This window comes from Pinus tabuliformis, chromosome 3_2 (genome assembly GCF_031772625.1).
Source record: "Pinus tabuliformis cultivar Carrire ecotype Pingquan chromosome 3_2, CPIR1, whole genome shotgun sequence".
Classification (NCBI taxonomy): Eukaryota; Viridiplantae; Streptophyta; class Pinopsida; order Pinales; family Pinaceae; genus Pinus; species Pinus tabuliformis.
The window spans coordinates 904,237,602-904,246,474 of NC_142302.1; the positions used below are offsets into that span (position 1 = coordinate 904,237,602).

The 8,873-nt window shown below is 37.7% G+C and overlaps 1 long non-coding RNA gene across 1 annotated transcript; it reads left to right on the top strand.

Moving 5' to 3' along the window:
- Positions 1-1,658: 1,658 nt before the first annotated feature.
- LOC149183552 (uncharacterized) lies at positions 1,659-3,671 on the top strand. Its single transcript, XR_016257711.1, has 2 exons — positions 1,659-1,932; positions 2,541-3,671. It is a non-coding gene; the product is annotated as an uncharacterized LOC149183552 (long non-coding RNA).
- The last annotated feature ends 5,202 nt before the right edge of the window (positions 3,672-8,873 follow it).

Consider the following 8,873-nt stretch of genomic DNA (forward strand, 5'->3'; position numbering starts at 1 on the left):
AGCTGGTGCATGCGGTGGTTCAACAGCTGTTATTATAAGAGCGTCGTCCATCAAATATTACAGTTCAAGTCTGCCGGTTTCAGCAAAGGCGTAAAAGAGTAAAGGGTTAGTGCCCGGTAACAACCTGAACCTGGTCCTCTCGTTGCGCTGGAGTTTGAATGAAAACCAATGCTCTGTTTGCTATCACAGATGCACTGCAGAATGAATGGCAAGGCTGCTCTGTGGCTGGACTTGGAAGCTTTCTCCAGATATTCTCCTTGTGGTAGTATCTGGCCCTGCCTCGGTTTTCTGTCGGGGGAGCAGATCGGGGAGCTCGCACTCGGACTGGACGGCAGCGGGCAGAGCGAAGCCCTCATGGTCCTTTTCTTCCGAACAACGGTAAAATCAGAAAGAATCAGTCTTATAGCATTTCAATTTTCTTTTCCTTTCATATATTGTCGAAAGCAATTTGGATAAACAAGCTGTATCGGGTGCTAATTGGTAGCCAGAAAACAGGGAAACAGAAGAATCACCTGCTTAATAGCGTCCTTCGATGACGTAGAATCGGCGTATATGTGTAATAGCAAAGCTTGAACCAGAGAAACGGCTGGATCAGGAAAACTGGTGCCCGTGTATCCGCTGTGCAGAGTCCTGAACTTCTCCCAATGGTAACAGCGTGAAAACAATGCATTGACGCCGACGGTGTCTACGCGTCTATGCCCTCCCGCCGTTATGTCGTGTTCCATCACAATTTCCCAGAGACATTCAATGGAAGAAGTCGAATCTTGATTGCAATTTCAGACAGCAATTTTGCGCCCAATTTGACGGTTTCGCCAGATAGCAGCGGCTTTGCCCTATTAATAGACAAGACATCACAACTGCACGTTTGGACATCCAGCTGAAGTTTAGTAGTTTTAGACAAAATTTGAGCTGGATGGAAAGGTCAGGGCTCCGGCAAAGTACCAGTAAAGTAGACGCCCTGGGCCATGCAGGATGACGAGGCGCCAGGATGAGTGAATTTATGTGAAAAAGGTAAATCCTAATCGTTTACATGCGACAATGGTGCGATGAGCGAATGTGCCTGAATCATTCGAGCTGTCGCCCGGTCTTGCGCAATGCTTCGGCGTCGGCTCAAGAACACCCAACTGTGCTCAAAGGACACACAAATTTGATCTGTTGATTTCTTTCTGTGTGATAGGAAACTTAGAAAAGCTCTTACCTCTGAAATTTTTTTAAGCAGGGTTCGAAACTAGCTGCTCCTCCTCAGAATCAACCAAATTATATTGCCATGCCAAATGTAGCATGCTGGACCATATCCAACCTGCAATTTCTGCTACGCGGTGACCGTGTATAGTCTCGGATTTGCTAAAACAAACATATGGCATTTTCACTACGCAGAGGTACCTTTGTGGATTTGTTGAAACGAACAAATGGCAATTTGATGTCATGACGGCTTGCCTGATATCTTCCCGTGAATTGCGTGATTCAAGGAAGTCTTCCCTCACTAAAAAGTGAAAAAAATATATTTTATAATATTTATCAAAGTCTTTTCTGTGTGGTGAAAATAGTAAAATCTTTACTAATAATTATATAACAGTATGTCAAGAAACATTATTAATTTAAGACGGGGTTCGGTGATGTCGCCATCGTTGTAATAAAGTTTGATAACTTTTGAAAGCAAGCGCCAAGTGGGTCTAGTGGCCTGTACAACTGGGTTTGGTTTCTAATTTGTTTTTAGTGAATTCTAAATAGGATTGATTTGCTGCCCATTTCTAGTCTTTGTCCTTTCATTCTGCTGCTGCCCAAGTGCTGAGAAACTTCTGGGCCTTCTGATTGTATCTGGCAACTAGAGGACAGTGTAATGAAAGGAAACTCTTTGTGGTTTTAGTTTTTTAAATGGCGGCTCTACGTCTTACTCTTGGGTCAAAGATTGGTTTCTCTGCAATCTAAGAGGTGAGTTTCAAGACCTTCCATAAGAGGTGATGTTTTCTTTTGTGTGAAGGTCGAAGGGAAAATAGCTTTTATGTTGTGGGTTTTAGGATTGAAAATCTATATGTTTATAGACTTGAATCTAATTAGATTCCCCTGATTATTTTTTTGTGTTACATGACCTTAACATGGACTTTCTGTGTTCTTTTTGTTTTTTCTGGTGGTATTGTCTTGAAAATGCTTCAAGAAAACACACCTTGAAAGGTTGCTCTGCAAAGAATAGAAAATTGCTTCAAGACAACACATGTTCAGGGACTTGACTCGAGCTAGATTCCCCTGATTTTTTTTTGGTGTTACTTGACCTTAACATGGACTTTCTGTGTTCTGTTTTTTTTTTTTTTTTTTTTTTTTTTTTTTTTTCTGGTGTTGTCTTGAAAATCTTCAAGAAAACACACCTTGAGAGGTTGCACTGCAAAGAATAGAACAATGCTTCAAGTAAATGCACCTTGAAAGGTTTCACTGCAAAGAATATACTTTCTTTGGCGCTGATGACATCTCACAGGTTAACTTTTCTGCCCAAATTGTTTGGTACTTCAGCTGAGCTTAATTCCTATGAAACTCATGTTGTACAGGTCGGGAGACCAAGGGAAATGGAACGCTGGTGGATGTCTTAATACTCTGTCAACCTCACGAGTGAACCAATGCCCACCTTATATGGCTTTTAAACTACTAGGATAATAATCTTGATACTACCTTTCCATGGGTTTTGTCATGTGCAGGTCCTAACTTTCGAGACCTCCATTATTAAGGCATTGATATGCGTCGCAACACCATATTTCTGAGAATGACGGATAGATAGGAATAATCTATTATTTGTAGGTTGTGGTATGAGTGAGATCCATTGGTTGGGGTTGCATCCTTTCTTGCATTTTGCAACTTCTTTCTCTCTATGTAAGTGCTCTGGGCCTTGGCTATCTCAAGGCTGACTGTGTTGCGTTCTTCATGCCCGTAACCTATAGTGAAACTAGTATGTTTCAACCGAACTCATTGCTCATATAAAACACGTATTCTCCATATAGAGATGATATCATGACATATTAGTACTAATTCTGTTGTGATGATTACAAACACTGTTGACATGTACTATATTGCTAGCTGCTTGTATTTGCATAATGATTGAGTACCACTAATCACCACTTCTATTATATTGATTGCTATGAACTATTGTTTACAGGATACACTATTTTGAAATATGAACCTTATTTTATTACATAGAAAATGTGCTTAGTTGTGCCGATGATATTGGAACTAATCTGCCCTATTACTGATCTGATGGTATTGTATTGACATAATAAGTATGGACTCCAATGTGTATCATATCCAGTTTTATGCTATCGTTTATTCCCATAGTCAACACGACCACTGTTGAAAGATCAAGAACTTTCCACATCTGTCAGCCTCACGACAAGTTTTGGTATTTATATGTTGAAGTGGGACTATATAGCAGATATTTCATATGGCATTGACAGTTTCGGTGATAATTTTGGGGATTCGGATGAAAGGAACAGAGATTTGAAATAATTTGAAGAGCTTGTAAGCTTCACCTGTTATTCATTGTCATATCAGTAAGCTTAGATTGCTATTATGGTTCCACATTCAGTGTTGACGGGTATTATATTCACCTAGACTGAAACTGGTATGCCGTCTAAGATTTTGTGGTGCACAACAAAATTTTTGCTTTCACACAATAGCTGCAGTTTCCATCTGTTAGTCCTGTTTCATAAGGATTTCATGCGGTAACTACTCATTGTTTTTTAATGTCCAATTATAAAAAATGTCAATGCCAAGTTTGCTTCGTTTCCTTGATCAGGAAATTCATCAAGTATTAAGTACACATCCATGCCTGTTAGATGAAGATTTTAGGGATAGCTTATTCTTTACTGGGCTAGTTTTTGGAGGTTTTCTATGAGATCATATTGGTGAATTACTTTTGGTCCCTAAGCTACTTGGCAAGTGTAAAAATTTATGCCACTTTTACCAAAATTCCATGCTATAATATGAAGCGTTTCATTTTTTTATATGAACTACTTGCTTTATAGATGTATAGGGTGCATTTGTAGGTGAGGCTGAATTCTAATCTCATTTTGTTATTGGTGGATTGAACTGATGGTATTGCCTTACTATATAAGGCCATTGTAATTAGTTACTGTTTTCTCTTTCTTAGGAGGAGAGATGCTTGCCTGGAACAAGCTAGAACCAAATTAGTAGAGGGAGATGTTAAAGGTGCTATTGAACTTATTCGTTTTATTGTCACTGTTTATGAAAACTATATCTTTCTTGTGCTGAAGTTATACTTCCCAGGAAACAGGGAACCTAGATTCTTCCATCAGAAAATAAGAGGAGACCAAGGGAAATGGAACGCTGGTGGATGTCTTAATACTCTGTCAACCTCACGAAAATCGCCATCAGAAAGTAAGATTTTTAGAGCACAATCAGCAAAGTGAATATTTTTTTCGTGGTTTATAGAAGATTTTTTGTGCTGCTGGCATTCTTTTTCAAATAATTTGTGATTTCTTTCAGAGCATCATAATATTTTGGTCACTATTTCATTTGGGTGTTGAATTGCAGGAAAATCGACAATTCACCAATTTTTTGATGGTTTTTGCAACATTGACCCCAAATATTCTATATTTCTTGGGTTTTGTTACACATGTGACATAGCTATTAAGGTTCCATACCCGCATAATTCATGCATCGATATGCATTGCAATGCCCAATTTCTGAGAGTGAGGGGCAATTTGTAGATTGTGGTGTACGTGAGATCCATTGATTGGCAATTCCATCTCTTTTACATTTTGGTACTTATTTTCTGTATATATTAGTGCTTTGGCAATCTCTGGACTGCCTCTGTTGCATTGTTCATTCCATCGATCAAGTTATTAGGCTGTGAGAGACATCAGGTTTGATGAGAAACCTCGGGCTTAAGAGCTACATGTCAAAGGGTTCCAATCCGCCAATATTACCCTGGACTTGCTCTGGCATGTATGGCTGCACTGGCTCTGTAAGGCTATGACTGGCTGTGTCTGGCTGTACTCAGGCGTATGACCCTCAAAAGGCGAATTGCATATAACAAGTCTCGGAAGCTAAACGGGCTAGATAGAACTATGTGCCTGTGTCTGGCTGTATGGCTATGTCAGTTACTTATGTGCATCTTGTATGACTCAGGCGTATGACCCTCAAAAGGTGAATTGCATATAACAAGTCTCAGAAGCTAAATGGGCTAGATAGAACTATGTGCAGGGACTAGCTGCTTCGCAGCCTTCCTTGTTTTACCTATAATTCTTCAAATACTTCTCGAGTGCAATTTCCTTTATCTATAATTCTTCAAATACTTCTCAAGTGCAATGTAATGTATTATTCACATCACAACTTTTTCACGAGACATTAAATTCCTAGTAAAAATAAAAGCATTTGTGAAAAAATAGTCGATTTCTTTTTTATTTTTTCTTTGCAATTATCAATCATTGCTTGGAATCAATTCCATATTCATGTTCTCTATAATTAGGTGTTTCCATTAGTTATTTTTTGGACTTTACCTAAAACCCTTAGATTCCAATTCACTAACCTTCAATATTATGCCAATTGATAAAACAAAAATTACCAAACATATTTTCATATATTTCCACTTTCCAATAGCTTTTGAATTAACATAAATTTTTTAACTATCATTTAGGGACCCTCCAACACACTAAACTTGTATTTTTTTAATTCCAAATTTCAATACTCATCTAAAATTTCATTATGTGATGTCTTCTTTTCAATATTATAGATCCTATTGTCGTTTTTCACCCCGAGATAATTATAACAACTTTCCCAAACATTAAAGTAAATTTAGAGTCTAAAATGAGTTTCACAAACAAAATTATTATTGATGAGTTGGGATTATTTTTTAAACACAAATGAATAATGATTATATTAATTTTATTCCTGATCGCAAGAAATGAACGAGTAATTCATTACATTGCCATTTGTTCCCTGAGGTCTTCCACTGAGGTAATGACTAAATTCATGGGAGGCAAATCCCAATATTTTCCATAAGTACTGTTATCTTGGTGGGGCCTGACCCAGGTTTAGCGTTAGTTAGCCAAAAAAATCCCTACACTACTGGCCCTTTCGGCATCAGCCCGTGGAGCACAGACTGATGTCTCACCCAAAGGAGTATGGGGGGATGTTGGAACCAAGTTTCCGCACCCTGAGATGGTCATGATGTCGGTTTATTCCTTCTATTCCTTCTTTCGCACAGTTCGTTAAGTTCTAGGGCTCTGTCTACCGAGCTCCTTATTCATCCCTTTGATACCTCTGTAAAAGGGTACGACTGACCTTCACATAGCCCTAACCTTCAGTTCATATATTTTCGCGCTGCTAAGGTAGTGTATTTCATAGATTCCCAAGTTATCCTTAAGTGTCTTACTTATCTTATTAGATAATCATAGTTAGCACCACGTAAGCAGATATTCTTATTTGCGTTCAATTATCCAACATAATTACATACATTCACGCATCACATAAGTATTATAAATGAAATTCATACACAATATGACAAGATTCATTAACAGGAAACAAAGACACAGAATTTGTAGAATACTTCTCTTTATTGATATCTTTAGTTGATTACAGAATCTATCCACCCTGCACACACTGTAGGGGTCTGCACACTCAGCTGCGGGCTTCTAGCCTAGGCCTTTGTGCACTCATCTGCAGATCCTCTACCTATGCTACGACCTAAACTTAGACTTCTCTCCTTATTGCTCAAGACTTCTTACTACAATTCATGACAACTTTGAACTTCTTAGAGCGAGCTTACTTAGCTCTTTTTATACAATCCCATGGTCCGTGAACCATGGGTAGATCTTTTATAGCCGACTTTACTTTACAAAATAATGGTGGACAACCCTTTATGACTCATAACACCTCTGCGCTCCGTGACCACAAATTGCAGAGACTTTACAAATTTATTACAAAATTTGACCGAAAACATGGGCTTTTAGCCCCAAAACTGTGCTTTGGGGATCCCGTTCCCAACAAGTACTACAACTGAGTCCTTCTACATGTTACAAGAGTAAATTATTATGTATTGCAAACATAAGAGTATGCAAAAAAAAATACATTTCACTATTTGGGAGGCTTTTGGAACAAAGACTCGACGCGGAGTTGGGAAATTGAATCTAAGTTAGAATATGTTTTTCGTTCCCATTTTTCTTTATTGGATATCCTACATCTTGTGAGAGGTGGTTGTACTGCATTCAAGGAGAGATATTTTTCAGCGTTGCCTCTCGTGCGTGACTTTGCATGAGCTACACCAATTTCCATAACTTTCTATTAAAACTTTGGTCATATCTCTTCATCACCATAAGAGCGGAGGGTGTCAATTCCAATGCTCTTTCATCAAAATATGACTATTGATCTGGAGAGGTGACCCATGAAGGTGCTTTCTCTTCATTCTCCACAAGAACTTTTGTATTTCCTTGATCCTCATTTGGGGTTTCATCCATAAGGGTATCTTTGTTTTTCTCTGGATCTTGAAGAGCCTCAAAATGAATTTTGTTGAAGGAAGGTTCTAGCATTGGATTTTCTTTAGTAGAATTCTTTGGGGTTGTAGCATTATTTTATTGATTCCTTCTTCACTTTTGTGTTGGTTGGAAAATAGCCTCTTTAGAAATAGGGGCTTGCACCTGCTCGTCTTTTTTTCATTAAGGGAAGTTTTTGGATAAGTTCTCATGAGTATGACAATCATTTCATTCAAAAGGAATCTTCTCATGGTCCAATTCCTAGATATATTTCCATTCTCCTAGATTTATCTTTAGGTATTTTGCTAAGACCTCATTAAGATTTGTCTAAACACATATGGGAGCATATGAAATCTGACCTCCTTTTGGATCTTCTTTATTTAGATAACAACCAAGCTTGTTTCCAATATATTTTAGTGCATCAGGCCCCAAAGATGAAGAGAGAGGTGTGGCAATCGAACACACACCAACACCAAAATAATCTCATAATATGAACTGAAATTCAGAGTCTATGGAGTGATAAAGAGGCCTCTAGACCCCATAAAATATAGTCTTGATATCAATATCAAATATCTTTCCATTTTATTAAAAAACAAAATGACATAGAAGCCCCTTCCTACCGCAAAGAAAGTTACCTAACCTTGAAGCTTAGATTTCGTGATCCAGGTTTCAACAACTTTTGGATTTGGCCACTGGATCATAAACTTGTCAACCAATGATTTTTCTAAGAGAGCTAAGGCTATGTTGCATGGATAAGAAGGAGAGAGTTTAACAATAGAGATCTCAACTAATTTCTTCACAATTGTTTTGGGAGAGAAGAAGTCCCTTGAGGTTTCTAAGCTTGCACAAGGGCTATAAATGCAACCTAGTCCTCCATTGCATGGTGAATAGAGGTGCTATGCAAATGCACTATTGAATCAATTGTGAGTATGTGGGGACTAGGACAAAGCAATAGAGACATACACTGTTAAAAAATAATATAGGAATCCACATAAAAGGAGCCTTGCTCCAGATTTACAATGTCTCCTGCAATAATAGCTCAAATCGATTGCCTTAGACCTATAAAAAACTACAATGACTAAGGAAACCGTATTCTGCAGAGCTCAGTTTCATTCTAACTCTTAATGAATTGGAAATTTAAAAACCAATAAAATTAAAAAAATTAAACATACAACAACAGTTAAATGCTTTATAATATTCAAAATGAATGTGTAATATATTTTTATTTGACAATAATTAACTACACCTAAATCTCACCTTAAATAAATTTTTGATAAAATTATAACACATGATAAACATTAAATATACATTATTTGAAAATAATTAACTACACATAAATCTAAACAATGGATCATCTTGGATGTGGGGAGGATGGCTCTCCGGTTAGACTTTCGTGAG